The sequence below is a fragment of the Pezoporus flaviventris genome, unplaced genomic scaffold, assembly GCF_033815535.1.
Source record: "Pezoporus flaviventris isolate CSIRO_AGI_PZ_B2104156 unplaced genomic scaffold, CSIRO_AGI_Pfla_v1 ptg000007l, whole genome shotgun sequence".
NCBI lineage: Eukaryota > Metazoa > Chordata > Aves > Psittaciformes > Psittacidae > Pezoporus > Pezoporus flaviventris.
Window position 1 is genome coordinate 3,021,590 of NW_026892555.1, and position 18,736 is coordinate 3,040,325.

General features: G+C 51.9%; 1 protein-coding gene across 2 annotated transcripts in view; it reads left to right on the top strand.

The window, feature by feature from the left end:
• Positions 1 to 334: 334 nt before the first annotated feature.
• The window catches only part of PTP4A3 (protein tyrosine phosphatase 4A3), a 43,733-nt gene continuing 25,331 nt past the window's right edge, over positions 335 to 18,736 (top strand). The window contains exon 1 of one of the 2 annotated variants that reach the window (XM_061447630.1): positions 335 to 444. The gene's annotated coding sequence lies outside the window, so the exon portion shown is untranslated. Of the gene's footprint in view, positions 445 to 13,548; positions 13,839 to 18,736 lie in introns of those variants that run through there. The other variant, XM_061447631.1, reaches the window with a different exon arrangement.

An 18,736-nucleotide genomic window follows, 5' to 3' on the forward strand; every position in this document is an offset into this window, starting at 1 on the left:
CTCTTCGTCTTCATCATCCTCTTCATCATCTTTTTCATCATCTTCTCCGTCCTCCTCCTCCTCCCTTCCCTCCCGCTCACCTCACGCCCCCGCCTCCCTGCGCCCCCTCACCTGGCCCCGCCCAACCCCAAATATGGGCAAGACCCGTCTCTAGCCCCGCCCACCGCACAGCTCCGCCCCTCTCTCCACGCCCCTCCCTCCTTTAGCCCCGCCCCTTCACCGGCCAGCCCGTCTCTTCCCTCCCCTCCCTATTGGCTCCGCCGTACCACGTGACGCCGCGGCCGGATCGAGGGGGCGGGGCCGGGGCGGGCAGGGGGCGCGCGCGGGGCTGCAGCAGCTGCATGTGCGGGGCGCGGAGCGGGACGGAACCGAACGGGACGGGAGGGCTCGGAACGGGAACGGGACAGCGCGGAACGGGGCGGCACGGCCGGAGCCGGCGAGCAGGTCAGTGCGCGGGACGGGCGGCGAGGCGGCGGCGTGTGGGGCCGCCCGCGCAACAATGCGGGCGGGAGGGAGCCATGCGCGGAGCGAAGCGTGGGGCCGCCCGGCTGCGGGGCGAGCCCTCCTTTCCTTCCTTCCTTCCTTCCTTCCTTCCTTCCTTCCTTTCTCCCTCCGCCGGGGAGGCCGGGAGCGGGGCGATCGCGGCGTGCAGGGGGAGGCCGCGCTCGGGTGCGCGATGCGGTGCACCCCGTGCGCGGGGCGCGGTTACCCCGGTACCAGTCGGAGGGGGGGGGACACCAGGTAGAGCCGTGCGAGGCTCAGGAAGGGCACTGCGCGGTGCAGCGGGGCGGGGGTTGACGGGGACCATGCTGCGGTAGCCCCGGTGGGGAGACCACGTGCGATGCTGCGTTCGCCCCCCTCATTACAGGACAGCACCGGAGCACCCTGAAGAGCCCCGTGTCCCATTGCGATGCGCTCTGGGTGTGCTGCAGGGTGCGCATCATGGGCACTTCCATTCTCCGGGCGGCCTCAGCACGCTCTCAGCGTTTCAAGGGGCCCGGGGTAGGGGGGGGGGAAGCGCAGAATATTCCCTGCTGTCCGGTCGCGCCATCCCAATGGACGTTTCCCACCTCTTTGCAGGGAAACGGCGTTAAAAGCATGGGGCTGCTCTCGCTGCAGTTGCAGCAGTGACGGCCTCTCCTGTGCCATATTTGAGCGTGTTTCCGTTGTGCTAATGAGATTTAAGGGGTTTTCGGGAGGCTGGTGGGCCCCGTTGTGAAAGCAGGCGGGTCACAGAGCAGGACACCCCATGCACTGCCTTCCTCTGCCGTAGGTAAGGTGGATTTTGCATGCGACTGGAATTACTAATCCGAGCAATTAGCTGGAATCTGGCAAGTTTGTGCTGCTGCCAGTTTCCAGTTAATTCGGTTACGGCTTCATCCTTCTGCTCAAAGGAGGTGAAATGTAAACGGAGCGGCTGGGGCTGCTGAGTTGTTTTTCTGTACATACATCCTCCTTGCTAAAGGAGGATCAGCAACTGGATTAGGCCTTAATGAAGTTGTGTATTTATTGGAAGCAGTGGAAAATGAGTAGTGTGGATAAATGGGGCTGGTGACTTGTTTGCATGCTAAATCTCACGCGTCTCCCTACCCTGTTGTGAGCTGGATTTGAATTCCGTGGTTATAATGGTTGCTGATTGTTTGGTCATATCATTGCTAGTAGTGTATACTGAAAATGCTGCAGGTGTATTTAAAGCTGGGAGCTTTGTACACCCACCAATACTTACATACATCCAGGAACTTCATAGTGTGTTGTCACTAGGCTTCAGAGTTAACCACCCAGGCGCTGGCTGTTGCTGTGTTGCAGCACAGTTCCCATCATAGCCTCTGTGGGGGACATCAGATGCTAGTAGGGGCTGCCAAATCTGACACGTGGGCAAGTGAAGGAAGAGACTTTTAACCTAGTAAAAGCTCCAACCTGAAATCCATTCCTTTGGGAGGGCAATACTTAAACTTTCATGAGGCTGAAAATAGTCATGTCACTGGAGCGCTACCAACCTTCGTCCCATTGGCACTGCTGAAAGCTTTCATTATGATTGGTTTAGTTTTATTTCTGTGTGTGCTCAAAAATCACTCACTGGCTTCCATTTGAGGTGGTCCCTGACGAGAAGCATCCACTGGGATCAGCCTCTTGGATTTGACGGCAGAAGTGCCTTTAGAAATGTCAAAAAAAACACCCTGGCGTTTAGGCACGTTTCCAGCTTAATCATCCCCTGCAAGCAATGGAAATCAGTGGCTTGAAATCCAGCAGCACTTGATATTAAAATAGCAAACAGTAAACATTGGCTCCTATCAATAACTTTAATTACAGTTTGGGTTTTTGACTGGAATAGGCATAGGTTGCCATAAAGAAATACAGAATTGAGCATCCAGATGCGCTCAGCGGGGTGGTAGCACATCGTTGGACATGGCGCAACGGGTTTTTATAGCACAAATTACAATGAAAGAGGGGGTTTTAGCAGCGTAGCGTGCTGTTGTGTAAGGAAACTGCAAGCTTTTGGGCTGAGGCTGTGTGGTTTCTGGGCATTGTGTGCTGCAGCATGTTGGTGGATGGCGTTCCAAAGCGGCTTCGGACGGGGAGAGCAAGTTTGACCGCTCCAGAGCTGAACCCCATTGGGGTTTTTTGAACCATTAAACAAAATGCAGGGGAAGGTTTGAGTGTGCCACTGACAGACAAACAGAAAGCAAAAATAAACACCCAAAAAAGGGGGGTTTGGGTTTTCTTGTTTGATCAGTGACTGAGAAGGAAAGTGCCAGTCCAGAGGTGGGTGTGAAATCCCATGTTCGCTGTGCTCCAGACCTGGAAACCACAGATCATGGCACATGGTGGGGACACGCACATCTCCCCTGTGCATTTTATGTCTTCTTTTTCCCCCCTCTGACTGTACCCAAAACTAAAGGAGGGATGCAGCTCCCATTGCTCCGTTAAATGCTCATTTTTTGCCCAGTTACGCCACTTTGTGAACACGAGACGTGACCGGATTCCTGTGGCAAGGAGCCCTTAAGATTTCAACAGCTCTACCTATAAATATAGATGCCGTGAAAGGCAATCCGGCTTTAAAAAAAGAAAAACACACTCTTTTTTTAGTCCCACTGTATCTGCCTGACTTTACTGCAATGCAATGCATCTCCGGCCGGGTGGTGAAGACGAGGCAGCGTGAAGCCTTTGAGTGTCTTAATTTCTGATGCGAATTTATCTCAAGAATGGGTGCAAGCAGAGAAAAAGCATCCATTTTCATTGTCCAAAAGATTTTAGGGAACGGGATGGTGAGGTTGTATAGAGCAGCATTTGCAGAGGGATCTTTGCTTGGTCCTGGTAGGTCCCTGGGAGCTGCTGCGCCATAAGGCAATGAAGGATGGGAGAGGAATGAGCATCCTTTGGGTGCGAGCAACATCCCAGGTGAAAACTAAAGCAAATAAGCCCCTAAAATTAAATAAATAAAGAAAAAAGGCAGCTGCCACCTCGCCCTGGAGGTGTCTGGGCTCACCTGCCTGCTCTGATGCAACCAGGGCAGCTCAGGGGCCAGTTTTGGGCATGCCTAGGGTTGCCCAGGGACAGGCTGGTCCCGGGAGCAGGTACAGCGTGTTCTCTGGGTGCTCCTCCACATCAGTGCGACCCCCATCAGCCCCGTGGTGAGGTGATGGCCACTGTGCACATCCTGATGGAGAAAACCCCGCTGCCTGCTAGGATATAGGTGGAAAGCCTAAAAGAGAAGGGTGGCTTTGCAGCGTAAGCAGTGCTTTATCTGCGCTTGCATGGCATGAATCCACCTTTGTGGCTGGAGCATCTTTGGCAGGAAGCCCTCAGTCACCTTGCGGTGCTTAAAGCCTGATGGAGGGGTTTAGATGGAACACGGGGCTGGAAAACGGGTGGGAGTGGGGCGGGAGAACTGCTGCGTGTGCAGTTCGGGAAGTGCTGAGCCTGAGCGGGAGCTGCAGACGGGCTCCTCACGTGACCGTCTGAATTTCTGATGATTGCTGGACCACTTTGCCAACAGCCTCTCGGGCTCATCAGCTGCAATATCGCTTCTCCTCTTTATCCTCTGGGGTTTTATCCCCTTTTCTTCCCCACCCTGCCTTGATTTCCAAGCCGGAAAGCAGGAGGGGGTTGAACACAACACGGAGGGTGGCTGCAGCTGCGCAGGGTCTGCATCCAAATGGTTTCCTGGAAGGCAAGTTTTTATGGCTCTTTTCTTCATCTTAATATTTTTACTGTGAGTCTCTCTCTGTTTGGATGTCAGCTTCAGTTTCCCATGGCATCAAGTGGTCAGAGGAAAGGGGGGTGGGAAAGAAGGGGGTGAATGCATTTCGCATGCAGATCTCTGCAGCCGTATCGATGCTGAATGCGTTCCCTCTCTGATACTTCTCGGAGATTTCCTCTCTTGCGTCACTGCAGTTAATAAGATATTTAACGTGAGAGCTGGGGGCGATGTGGCGTGTTGCAAGGAGAAGGAATAGGGGGGGGGGGGAATGATGAGTTCCCGCACAGACTTGTGCTGGGGAAGATCCTATCAATGCAACCTTTCAGGCTGGGTTTGGAGTCAAACTGTTGCCTTTCGCCCTTAATGAACCTGACCTGGCTGTGTCTAATTGTTCTTGGTTTATTATGGCAATGATTTTTTCTTCTTCTAATACTGAGCCAAGCAACTCAATCCTCTGTGTCTGCTGCACTGACTGAGTCAAGGGCGCACACCTTTGTTATTTTAAGCAGATTGTACCTGCCTGGACTTTGAGTTTTAGTTTTTCCCTTTATTTTTTGGTCCCCTTTGTACTGCAGAGACTACTTGAGGGCTTTTTTGGGGTGATGTTGGGGTGACAGTGCAGATGCAGTGATTGCAGGGTCTTGTTGACTGTGTGCATTGAGTCCCTGTTGATTATGTCACCGGTTGATTATAGAGTTAATAAAGTGCCACCGTTGAGACCTTGACCAAAAGCTGTGTCCCTCCCTGCCATGGTTTGCAAGGCCAGCTTGTTGAGTTGGTCAATAAACCCTGTGAGCAGCACCCTTGGGAGTTCAGCACTGAAATGGGAACGCCTGTGTCCTTCAGCCCGCTCCTTGCCAAGTTGTTTTCCTTCTCCAGCCTGCCACTCAAACCCTTTCTGCTGTGTTTTTCCACAAGTGTCTTTCAAGCATAACAAGGAGAAGAAAGCCAGTGCAGGGCTGTGGGTGATGAGGGGAGGTTGATGCCTATCAGCCCAACACTTGCTTGTGGCTTTGGGGGCCCCCTGTGCTCCAGGTGACTTGGCTGCATGGTGCAGGTGGGTTGGCATCTGGTAGCAGTTGAGCATGGGGCTGCCTCTACCCACCACCAGAGCCATCCCATCTCTTCCAGGTCTACCATCTCCAGGGTTTGAGTCAGCTCTAAACCTACAAGATGTCCCCGTGTAGGTTTAGAGCAGAGAAGGACTCCATAACCCTCTCAGGACAATGGGATGGACAGGGGAGCACAAAGGTTTTGCAAGAGGAACAACTACAGCTGAGCTGGTGACATCTTCCAGTCTTCAAGCAGGACCTGTCACTCGCAGTCCTATTGCTACTTGGCTTGTCATCAGTGATTTTGCTCAATAACCTTTCCTTTTAGAATAAAATGCTTAAAGAGCAATGTGCCACCAGCAAGGTGGGACATTGGCTTGGTGTTTTGGAGCTCCCAGCTCTGCTTTAGCTCTAGGTATGAAGCAGTGCAGTTGAGTGCAGTTTTTAGCCTTCATGGGAAAAGGGTCTTCAAAAATAACCCTTACCACATCCCAGCTAAGCAGGCTCATGCCCTTATTGCTGGATGTAGGAGGTCAGTTGTGGGCCCCTCACTACAAGAGAGACATTGAGGTGCTGGAGCAGGGCCAGAGAAGGGCAGTGGAGCTGATGCAGGGCCTGGAGCACAAGTGTGATGGGGAAGGGCTGAGGGACCTGGGGAGTTCAGTCTGGAGAAGAGAAGGCTCAGGAGGGACCTGATGGCTCCCTACAACTGCCTGAGAGGAGGATGGAGCCAGGAGGGGCTGGGCTCTGCTCCCAAGGAACAAGGGATGGGACAAGAGGAAACGGCCTCAAGCTGCACCAGGGCAGGTTTAGATGGAGCTGAAGAACAATTCCTTCCCCAGAGGGTGCTCAGGCATTGGAACAGGCTGCCCAGGGCAGGGCTGGAGTCACCGTCCCTGCAAGTGTTTACACACTGTGGAGATGAGGCCTCAGTGCCATGGGTTAGTGGTGGCCTTGGCAGTGCTGGGGTAAAGGTTGGGTTCGATGATCTTAAAGGTCTTTTCCAACCTCGTTGATCCTATGATTCTATTTTCTCTTGTTTCTGCCATTCTCCATAGCTGCTCCGTGCTGCCCCCACAACATGGGGCAAGGGGAAACGCGGGTGCATCTCGAGGCAGTCGCTGGCTCCAGCGCATATTCCCGAGCTGGGCGGTCGCCCAGGGCCCCCTTCATGTGAACGGGGTCAGCAGCTGGGAAATCACAAAGTGCCTCCCTGGTAATTCCCAGCTGCCGTTAAAGCGGCTTTAAAATAAATTCCCTCAAAGAGCAATTCCAAGTATTTGAGGGTTTGAACTCCTCTGGAGAAGGCTTTGGGAGCTGCCGGGTACCGCGCTGCTCGCTGGCAGAATTGCCTTGATTATCCCAACCTCTGGAATCGCTGTTTTAATGTGATTTGTGTATTATTGATTGTGATTTATATTAATGTGATAATATCTTTATTTAGTAGCTCAGTGTGCAACACAGTGGTCAGTGGGTGGGCAGGGGCTGGAGCACCTCCTGTGTGGAGATAGGCTGAGAACACTGGGGCTGTTGAGCCTGGAGAAGAGAAGCTGCGTGGAGACCTCAGAGCAGCTTCCAGTGTCTGAAGGGGGCTACAAGGATGCTGGGGAGGGACTCTTCATTAGGGACTGTAGTGATAGGACAAGCGGTAACGGGTTAAAACTTAAACGGGAAGTTTAGATTGGATATAAGGCAGAAGTTCTTTACTGTGAGGGTGGTGAGGCACTGGAATGGGTTGCCCAGGGAAGCTGTGAATGCTCCATCCCTGGTGGTGTCCAAGGCCAGGTTGGACAGAGCCTTGGGTGACATGGTTTAGTGTGAGGTTCCCCCATGGCAGGGGATTGGAACTGGATGATCTTAAGGTCCTTTCCAACCCAAAGCAGTCTGTGGTTCTATGCAGTGGAGCGCTACTGGAAGCAAACCTTGTGTTAAACTGGAAAGCTGGCTCGTTGAGCACTGGGCTTGGTGCCCCTCACCATCCCATCATACCTGGCTATTAGTGCTTACCCAGGGGCACTACCCATCCGGGTGCCCCTCGCTGTGCATTCCTCTGCAGGCTGTGCTTGGTAACGTGGGCACAACAGAAAACAAACTGCAGCAAGCTTTGCTCTCCCAGAGCCCCTGAAGCTTTCTTTAAAGGGAAAAAAAAAGCCACTTTGGAGCAGTGTGGTCTCTTTTTTTTGCCTTCTCATGCTCATGAAAATTCTCATACCAAAGCAGTAACCTCCGCTGCCCCCGGCTCATTATTTCTTAAGGTGGCGTTAAGGGGGCATTTAAGGGAAAGCTTGTCCCAGCCACTGTGTCCCCTCCTTTCCTACACCCCGTCAGTGGCAAATTACAGCTTGCTTGATTGTGTGGCTGGCAGAAAAACGGGGTTTGGAAAACAAGCAGGATAATTTATGGCATGCCTAATTCCCTACCCTGAAAGGCTCTGGATGTCCTTGTGCTGGTGCTCCCCAGGGTGATGGGGGGGATGCATCCCATGGGGTGCAACCTGCTGGTCACAGGGATATCCCCATGAGGCTGGGTGCCCCAAGACAGGGACAGCCAAGCTTTTCCCTATAGGAACAGTGCTGGGCTCCTGCCAGAGTCCCCTCTCTGGGGCCCTGCCACCAGTGCAAGCGCAGCCAGGCTGAAGGCTGGTGATTAAACTCATGATCCAGGTCATCTCCTACCCCTCTCAGTGCCCCAGTGATAGGGATGCTGATAGCAGGGCCGCATCCAGGCAGGGAGCTTGCACTTTCAGAGAGGATGGGGATGAACTGAGCCAGTTTGGGGTAAAACCAACCTAGAAACCTCATGGCAGAGAGCATTTCCTCCCCATTCACCCTTTGTCGCCACTCCCAGCTCAAACTGATTTTGTTCATGGGCTCTCCTTTGCTCTGGCAGCTTCTTAATTAACTTTCTATCATTTTAAATACTATTTCTATCTACTTTAACTGCTGCTTTTTTTGCATGGACGTGATAGAGCTGCTTCCTGAGGTGGGAGACAACACATCTAAAGGGCAGGTGGGGAAACCTGCATGGGTTTGCTGTGGATGGGACAGCAATGGGTGCAGTCCCAGCCCCAAGTCGCACGCACTGGACCACACACTTAGTTCTCTCTCTCTATTTTTCTTTCCCCCTCCAAAATTAATCCCTCCAGCCCCTTAGGCTTCTTTTTTGTTGTTGTTGTTGTTGCTTCTCCCTGAATTCCTCCTAATTTGCAGGCTCACTGCCAGCATACAGCGCGCTATAAAAAGGGGGACTTGTTCTTCAAGCTTCCCTCCGGTACACAGCGCTTGCACAAATAGCAACACGCTTGACGAGTAGGTCTGATTCCTCCTGCTATTATTGAAATGCTCGTAGGGTGCTCGGGGAGTAGAGCCGCTGTCTTAAGATGAGCCAAGTGGAATTTCATGGAGGGCCCTGAGCCCAAATCCCAGCCGGTGTTTAAGCTCCTGTCAGCTGGAAAAATGGAGCTGTGCCTCTTTATTTCCCCTCCCTGTGCAGCTTCCCTTTCTCCTAGATGCTGTTTGCATCCCTCTGTACCCCACCAGCACAGGCGGGATGGAAGCTGTGGCAAAAGGCTCACATCATGATGAAACCCCAAGGCCACCACTGATTTCTGGCTGGTCTAAAGGCTGGTCCCCCCCTCTTCCTGTTACAGGCAGCTGCAATGCAACCCCCCTGCCAGCTTCCTTCTTAAAGCTAATGAGCCGTTTGACCCTGGCAAGTCCTCCGGGAAAGCTGCTGCTAGAGCCTTGCTGCTCACACGGATGCAAACTGCTCTCATTTCCAGCTTAAATTTATTTGTGGATGACTTGTACCCATTTGGCCTTGTTCTTTGTGTACTGGCTTTTAGCTCCGATGGCTTTTTTCCCTGCTCTGGTGTTTATTCTCTGGCAGGCTATACCGAGTGCCCTGGATCTGCCAACCTAAATAACCCCAGTGCTCCTGGTTGAGAATGGGTGTAAGGGCATCTAGGCTTCCCCATCCCTGCAGTGGAGAAGACAGCCCCAGTGACTCCGTTTGCAGCTTGTCCTCCCACAGACAGAGGAAAATCCATGCTGCTCCCTCTGACATCCTCACCAGGCATGGTCCCAACCTGCAGAAGGGACATGCTGACCACCCTCCATGCTGACACAGGTTCTCAGATTCGAAGCCATCACCTAATTTTGTTAGCATTTGCAATGCAAAAGCCATGTTAGCATAGCAGAGGATGAGGTGTTTTATCCCTAATGCAGCCTTCAGTAACACCCTTCCCTCTCCTTTCATTTGACACCCTTGGGTAGCAGTGTAACCACTCACACTCCAGCCCCGTTAATCTCGTGCTAATCTCAGCCCTGGACTTCTGAAGCAGGAGTTTCCTGTGCGTGGCTGTGCCAGGCCCTTTGCTTGGATTTACAACACTTAAGTTCATCCGAGTAAAACATACACATGTGTATTTTACCACTGATCCCCTTTTGGCTGTGTTGGACCATCGAGGATGCAGTATCTTTTGATTAAAACCCTACCAAGGGGGCTTGAGGCTTGGTGCTGGTTTGCCCATCCCAATTTGGACCCCTACCTTCTCCTTGACAGGCAGAGCTCAGCTGATACCTTTGATGGAAGGAAATCACAGAACCATGGAATAGTTTGGGTTGGAAGGGGCCTTCAAAGCTCATCTAGTCCAACACTCTTTCAATAAGTAGGTACATCTTCATCTAGATCACGTTGCCCAGAACAACATCCAACCTGGCACTGAATGTCTCCAGGGATAGTGCGAAAAATATACTCTGGGTGCTGTCATTCACCCGCTCCTTATTTCCTCCAAGTTTTCCTTTCGTTAAGAACCTATATTTGTTCACGTTTTTTTTCACCCTGCCCAATCTCAACTGCATCAGCGCGTGTCCATTTGAGGCAGGATTTGATATTCCCCTGCAGTGTCCTTCCGTCGTGCCATGCCCTTATTAAACCACATGTAAATTGGCATCATTGAGGAGGAGCTGGGCCCTGCGGTTATTAGCAGGATTATTCTCATCTGTCATGGTTTCCAGTGAAGCTGCTTGGCTGGTATAACACACTAACACTTGTCTCCGCTGTCAGGGAGAGCGATGCTAATGCGGTGCTGAGGATCAGCAGCAGATAACTGGGAGGGAATCAGCAGATCCCATCACATCTTGCCATATTAAGTGATTTTTGACCCTGAACTCCTCTTCTCCAGGCCTTGGTTGTTTAACACATCGCATTGGGCATTCACTTCTCATCCTTAGTGTTTTCCAAACAGCCTGTGGGCTCTTTTGCAGCCCCAGCACAGGAGTTCATTGCATCAGTGATATTGCTGGTTTTGCTCTTTGCATTGGGTTTTCTCGCTGCCTAAATCAGCATCCATGGCTTCCAGCACTTATGGTGGGTGCAGCTGGGCATTTTCTCCTTGTAGTCGATCTTCCTCATTCCTCTCGCCTCATTTATTTGATTTCCTGCTGTATTTAAAGCCAGGGGTGGCCAGTGTGTGTGTTTTGCAACCTTCTGCTCCTGTTATTCATTTCTTAGAAATGAAGGGGAAGGAACCACAAGCAATAAAGAGCCTGAGGTTTGAGGACTTGGCTGTTTATTTGTCAAAGCTAGAAATGCAGTGACTGAAGAGGACAGGAGGAAATCCTCAGTGCAAATGGGCCTCAATTAAATTCAGCCTTGCATAAGTCAGAACCCTTTGAGGGGGGCATACCCATAGCAGCTATGGGTATGAGGAGGGGGATTTCCTTCTGCTGCGGTTTCAGATGGAGGCGTCACTGCTGCTATTACTGAAAATAACATCTTAGTTTTGCCTTTTGGACCTTATTTTTCTACCCCTTCAAGCTATCTTTCCTACATCATGCCCAGCCAGCGATAGTGGAGCAGCGGTGCCCATCTCAGTGGTGTCGTGGCACCCTTTGCAGTGGGATTGCATGGGGCTGATGGTAAACCAGCCCCAGGGACGCGAGTGCAAGGAGGCTGAGGCCAGCTATTAACTGCTCTACAGAGGGGATGAGGAGCAGCAGCATGGCTCAGATGCCCAAACCAGTGATACTTGGAAGCCCCAAAGGGACAAAAATAGGTGACTGGATCATCCAAGAGGGTTTTAGGACTTTAAGATCTCCTTCCTCGGAAGCAGCAATTACCAGATGAAAGGGAATGTCTTCAACCAGGCGTTTTGGAGCATCTGGTTTGAATTGTGCACGTTCCTTTGGGGAAGCGGGGAAGGCTCTCATTGGGTTGGTGGCTGGGCAAAGCAGAGGGAGTCCTTCAGGGGATATGGCTGGTTGCTTATGAAACACATTTTGACACCAGGAGCCATTTCCACATCTCTCCTCCTTTTTTGCACTGTGTTGTCAGTAACTTCCCAAAGTGCTAAAGCCGGATTCCTGGGAGGGCAAGGGGCTGTCTCCACACAAAGTGCTGTGTGTGGGGATGCACATGTGGTTTTCTTTCTCCCTTTTGCCCCTCCTCGCTACAGAGGAGGCATTGGCATGTAATTACGGCCGGCTTTAATCCAGCCAGACCAACTGTCTTTCTGGCAAACGCAAATACAATAGGAGCCAAAGGTTATTGCACGCCCTAAATAAAACCATTACAGCCCCAGGGCCTCACCCAAGCCCAGTAAAGCCTCCAGGATCAGCTTGATTCAGTTTTCCTCAGCCCAAAAGACTTGGTTTGATGGAAATGACCCATAACTTGGTGGGTTTTATCAGTTTCCCCCCTGTAAAGCCACCTGCATGCTTGTGGCCACTGTGGCACCTGCAGGAGCACCACATCTGGCCGATGTTAGTGAGCCCAGTGTAGGATGTGCTTGGTGCAGGGTTTTCATGCCAAAATGTTTGGTGGCTTTAATTGAACCAGGAGTGGGTGAGGGCATAGATGTGCACCACCAGCAGCCCAGCACATGGCTGTAACCAGTGTCTTCATGAGCTGCTCGTGAGATGCAAGCTGATGTCCTGCCCCCTGTGGGATGGATGGAGATGTCAGGTACTCCTGACAAGGTCCTGCTTGGCCTGGAGGAGCCACCCAGGAAGCAATGCATCCCACTGGGCTTTTATTCCAGCTAGTGGCCTTCTTGGGCCTTGATAGACTGGAGAATTGAGCAGAGAGAAACCTAATGAGGTTCAACAAGGGCAAGTGTATGGAGGAGGAACCCCAAGTACCAGCACAGGCTGGGGCTGACCTACTAGAGAGTTCTTCAGTTGAGAAGGACCTGGGAGTATTGGTAGATAATACTCTACAAGGCTGTTCTGGGGTGCACTGGAAGGAGTGTGGCAGGAGGTTGAGGGAGGTGGTCCTAATGGTGAGGACATATCTGGAGCACCGTTCTGGGCTCCTTAGTACAAGAAAGACAAGGAGCTATTGGAGAGGGTCCAGTGGAGGGCACAGGGATCCTCAGGGGTCTGGAGCATCTCTCTGATGAGGAAGGACTGCTGGAGCTGGGCCTGTTTAGTCTGGAGAAGAGCAGACTGAGAGGGAATCTTATCAATGTAGATCAATATCTCCAAGGTGGGTGCCAAGAAGAGGGTGTCAGACTTTTCAGTGGCGCCCAGTGATGGGATGAGGAGCAGCAGCCATAAACTAAAGCACAAGTTTCACCTCACCAGAGGGGCCCTTCCACCCCTAATGATTCTATGACCCTGTAGTGCTCTGAACTGGGATTTACTCTGAAGCCTGGGGGATTTAACATTCTGTCCATGAGCAAATACAGCCCAAAGTGATGGCAATGCATGACCTCAACCCAAACCCCAAGAAGAGCTAAATATTGCATCCTACTGAGCATGCTGTACCTTTTGCTCCAGTGTCCACTGTGCTGCAGGGACCAGCCAGCTCAGGGTGGAGGTATATGGTGGGAAAGGCTTTCTCCTCACCACCCAGTTTAATTATGGGTGTCTTGGCGTTCGCAATGTGATGGTCACTGGTCCTGCCCCCATCCAGGGCTGCTTTGTCCAAGGAGGAGGAATGGTGTTTCACAACCCGTCTTCCCAGGCTCCCACAAGATTACTGGAAGGAGAGGAATGTACCGGGGAAAATATCCCAACTGCTGTTAAAAGGCACAAGCTTTCTCTGCCCCTTTCCGGGTTGGCCATTCCTCCTCATTGGCAGCACCCCCTGGAGCCAGCCCCGTGTCACCTCCTTATGTCACCCTGGGGTGCCTTTGCCCTCCTGTGTGCAAATAATTGCAGTTGTGATAAGCAAGCTCTCGTATGAAGAAACTCTTTGCTTTTCCCTTACGGTGCTCCTAGGACAGAGCTCAGGCAGAGCTTTATATCTGGACAATAAATCTCCAGGCTCTCCAGAACACACCCTCCACGCGAGGCACTAATGCCTCTGAAATAATGGGCCTACCAGATGCTTGTTCTGTCTGGGTGAAGAGCGCGCCAGCCAGAGGCAGCATCTGTAAATCATTTGCCAGGAGAGCCCAGGGAGCCTCAGGCAAATCCCTTTTGGCCAAACCTTTCAAATCATGGGGAAGGTTTCTGGGCTACCTGGAGCGGAAGCATCTGTGAGATGCAGCATCCTGTGGTCCTGCGGTGGAAGTTGCATCCCACATGTGGGAGATCTTCTTCTGAAAGGCATCAAATCCTTGTCAGGCAAAGGCTAAGGTAGCCCATTTTATTGATCTTGCTCTTTGTATCTGCTGGTGCTTCAACATACTGGGAGCATCGGATGGTGAGATGTGGTTCTGCGCAGTGGAGGGCACTGGGGATGCTTGGATTGGTTTTGTATTGGGTTATCTCACCCTGGATGTGGAAAAGGCTGGAAGTGGGGATGGCTTTCTGTGGTGTGCCCTCTCTGTTGAGTCTTCTTTCGGAGCTCCATAACCCCAGTCTGTGTGTTTGCCTCCATCAAGAATAATATCAGGTTCTCTGCAGAAGATCTTGTTTTATTTAGGGGTGATAGCTGCACTGTTGCACTCACCCTCATTTCTCTCCCAAGCTAATTACAAGCCTCTTGAACTCTCTCAGGCAGCTTTGGCAGGTGCTTTGCTTTTCTAGCTCCAGTGCCGAGGAGCCACAACCGTGAAGCCTTTCCCCAGCTATTAGAAAGCAGTTACTGTCCTTGTGCATCTTTCCATTGCCGGAAGCTGGTAAGTGGATGGGTCCTACACAAATAAACTTCTCAAGGGCAGGGAGTCAAAATATCCCTGGGCTTGTCTGGTGGAAAAAGGTTAACCAGTGTGAAGCCTGCGAATTGCTGCTGACCTAACTTGTTGACAAAATACAGTGTTATTAACTGGAGTTACAGGCAAACTGCTTGGGGCTGTTTAGAAGCGCCTTGTCCATCACAAGGACTGAGATCTCCATGAGAGAAGATCTCTCTGGCCTTCGGAGATGCCCCTAAGGTCTTGGCCATGGCTCTGCTTTGGGGGTTTGTTGCTGAGGATGAGCTGTGCCGGGGTCTCAGTCCCCACAGTGACCACATGAGTGTGGGGATAAGCTGGCAGTGGAGCTGTTGCAGAGAAGGACAGGAGGAGCCCTCCCTCCAAGAAGTCAGGTACCAGGTAGCTCCTTGAGAAAGAGCTGAAATGGGCTCTGTTGATGTAGTTGAGCATGTCCCTGCTCATGGCCTGGGGGTTGGAACTAGATTATATTTAAAGGTTCCTTCCAACCCAGACTGAATCCTGTCATGGCTAAGCATCATTGCCTGGGCAGGAGCAACAACTTTATGATGAAGGTGAAGTACAGGAGTGTGACTGTGTTGCTCCGAGCATGATCCTAAATCTCAGCAGCTGCTGACTGCTGCGTTGGCATTGGAGACATAGGTCAATGCAGCAGTTGGGCATATTGTGGTGCCCAGTGACAGGACGAGGAGCAGGGGCCATAAACTAGAACACAACAAGTTTAACCTCAACATGAGGAAGAACTTATTACACTGAGGGTGGCAGAGCACTGGAACAGGCTGCCCAGGGGGGTTGTGGAGTCTCCCCCTCTGCAGACATTCACAACCCTCCTAAGCACATACCTATGTAACCTGCTCTGGATGGCCCTACCTTGGCAGGGGGGGTTGGACCTGATGACCTTCAGAGGACGAGGCTCATTAAACAGATGATCTGCAGAGGTCCCTTCCAACCCTAATGATTCTGTGACACTGTTGCCCTACTGTGGGCAACCCTAATGATTCTGTGACACTGTTGCCCTACTGTGGGCAACAAGCCCCAGTGGCTTGTTGTAGTCTGTAGCAGGGCAGTGGTTGGTGCATGGCCATGGGTTCCATCACAGCACTTCACAGAATCATAGAATAGGTTGGGTTGGAAAGGACCTTAAGATCATCCAGTTCCAACGCCCCCTGCCATGGGCAGAGACACCTCACACTAAACCATGTCACCCAAGGCTCTGTCCAATGTGGCCTTGAACACTGCCAAGGATGGAGCATTCACAGCTTCCCTGGGCAACCTATTCCAGTGCCTCAGCACCATCACAGTAAAGAACTTCTTCCTTATCTCCAGCCTGAACTTCCCCTGTTTCAGTGGGAACCCATCGCCCCTTGACCTATCACTATAGAGAAAAGCTGCCGTTGTGGTAAGCTCCAGAACCACCTTCTCCTACCACGGCTGGAAAGCACCAGCAGCTCATGATGAGCTGCTTACTCCCCTTGACCTGGACACGAGCAGAAAGCCCTCACTGGCTCTAACCCAAGACAGAAGCTTTGGGAATGCTCCTTGACAGCACGACAGCAAACACTCATCTTGAGCATCTCCAATGCTGGGAGGCTCTTGCCCAACAAGCCCGCAGTGAAGCCCGTCCCATTGCAGGAAGAACTTCCCTTGGACTGCAGAGTTTCCTCACTGGCCTGACTGAGCATGCTGGAAAGCACCGTTGGTGTGTGCCAGGATGGTGGAAATCCATCTGCCCACAAACAGACCTGCCAGTGCGTGTCTCACCATGCTTTAAGGAGGTGGATAGCACCCAGTGGAGGTAGGCAAAGGGGCTGTGCCTCAGTTTTCCTAGAGAGCTGATAATCACCTCCAAGGTAAGGTCAGCCTTGGAGTCACGTTTAGGAGAGGTACTGATAGAGGTGAGAGATGCACCTCAAGGGATGCCAGGTCCCTGTAGCCAAACAGCTGAAGTCCCCTCTCTTGGGATGCTCAGCTTGCCTAACTCAAGTTGTGCTGTGCAAACATGACCTGATGGAGTACTGCATCCAGCTCTGGAGTGCTCAGGACAGGAAAGATATGGACCTGTTGGAGAGGGTCCAGAGGTAGGCCACAGAAATGATCAGAGGGATGGAGCACCTCTCCTATGAGGAAGGCTGAGAGAGATGGGGTTGCTCAGCCTGGAGAAGGCCACTTTATTGTGGCCTTTGAGTACTTAAAAGGGGCCTATGAGAAAGATGGGGAGAGACTTTTAGCAGGGCCTGTTGTGATAGGACGAGGGGTGATGGTCTTAAACTAAAACGGGAGATTCAGCCTGGATGTGATGAAGAAATTCCTTACAATGAGAGTGGTGAAAAACTGGCACAGGTTGCCTGGAGAGGTGCTGGATGCCCCATCCCTGGAGACATTCAAGGTCAGGCTGGATGTGGTTCTTGGCATCCTGATCTAATTGAAGATGTCCCTGCTCATTACATGTGGATTGGACAAAATGAACTTTGGAGGTCCCTTCCAACCCAACCCATTCCATGATTCTGTGATCCATACACGTGTTCCTCTTGTGCAGCTTCTCAGCTGGGGTGAAGTGGCCTCAGGGATGTAGCAGTCCATGGGCAGGAGTTCGGAGCAGCTTGACCATTGCAGAGCAATCATGGCAAGCGGCCCGTGTTTCACAAGTGGGGTTTTCCCATCAGGCTCTCCAGCTGCTATAAATAACAGGAAGTGTTTTGTCATTTTCTGCTCCGGAGAAGGTCAGGAGCTGGATGCTGTGGTCTTTGGAGCTTTAATGAGGTCGAAGATTTATGTGGTATACCCAGAAGTCCCCCTGGGGCAGCCTGCCGGGGGCCATTTGGCTCCTTGGATGGAGGAGCCAGCCTTTGACAGAGTTACCTTAGCCACCCTTTAGATGTCAGGTCCTGCTAAATCCTTCACGTGCTCCTCATCTCTGAGGCTTGATGTTGCAGCAACCAACTCTTGGGTTGCTGCAGAGCCTGCTTACAAGAGGTTTGAACCATTCCCTGTCTGCAGGGAAAGCTTCTACTGTGGATGCCAGGATCGACACAGAGACACCAGCCAGTGGTAGTTGTTGGGAGCTCATCTTGCAGCTTCCCTGACTCCTCAACACTTGGTATATTCCACTTACAGTGGGCAAATGCCTTAAAGTTTCCTTTTGCCTCCTCCATCAGGGAAGCTGGTCCTTCCTGAATCCCCCCGGGGGTGATGGACCAGCTCTTTGACTCTTGGGTGGTTGGTCTCTCATGGCCAGACCATTGTATATACCATTGTCTTCCTGCACAGGGGAACAAAGAGTCCCCAACAAGTGGCACAAGACTTCGAGCAGCCCTCAGTGCAAACTGATTTTCTAGCTTTTATTCAAATGTGAGTATTGGACTTGCAGTATCCCCCCAAACCAAACAGTCAAGCTTTAGGTGAAGCTCTGCCACCTCCATTATTGGGGTATGCTCCTTGTGCTTGTCTCCTTCAGCTGGTAGGATGCTGCCAAAGCTCTTTAAGGTGGTTGCCCTCCATCTTCTTGCCAAGGACTTTGCTTAACACCGTGGTGCCATAGGTGGTTGGAAGGGTCCTAAAGCATGAAAACAGTCTCAGCAGAAACAGATTGAAATGACCTGTTTCCAGTGCAACTAATGTAGGCACACCAAGGAGTTATCCTACCGTACCTCTTAATTTAGGGAGGTGACTGCCCCATGCTTGTGTCAGAGTGAATATAAGGGATGGGGAGATACCTGCAGAAGTTGGTTTGCTCCACACACGTGGAAGCTGCCCTTTCTCTCTGCTGATTAGAGAGGAAACAAAGTGCAAAGCCTGCAGGGTACTTGTCTGGGTCTAGCTGCCATGGAAGAAAGTCATGCACACCTTCTCTGTCTGGTGGCAGCAATGGGTCCCCTTGGGGTCGTGTTATATTCCATGTTATATCCCCACTTCCTCTCCTCATGTTTTGCCTGGCTTTTGCTTGCCACAGGATGGAAACCCAACAGGTAAGTGGGAAGATCCATCCCCAGGACTTTGCTCAGACATCTCAACAGCTTTCCCAGGTCTTGGAGAGCTGCAAGCATCACATCTGTGCCGCCTGTATCCCCCGCAGCCATGCAGGGAGCAGAGCCACTGTCTGCCTCTCTGCTTCCCCAGCAGATGCAGGAATGCTTTGATGTCCCTTCCCTGGCCCTGAGCTCCTAGCACCAGGATTAACCACTAGCCGGACCCCTCCACTGCCTCCAAATACATCTAAACACAGGGAAGCCCCGCTCGGAGGAGTCCCGGCATTCCCCTTTTGTGGAATAGGGGTTAAAAATAGCTTCTCCCCTTGCACCTGCCCTTCCATAGCCAAGACTGATTTATTTTTACAGCCCCTGTGCTTGGCTCCTCTCCTGGGGCACAGAGGACAGGGACGAG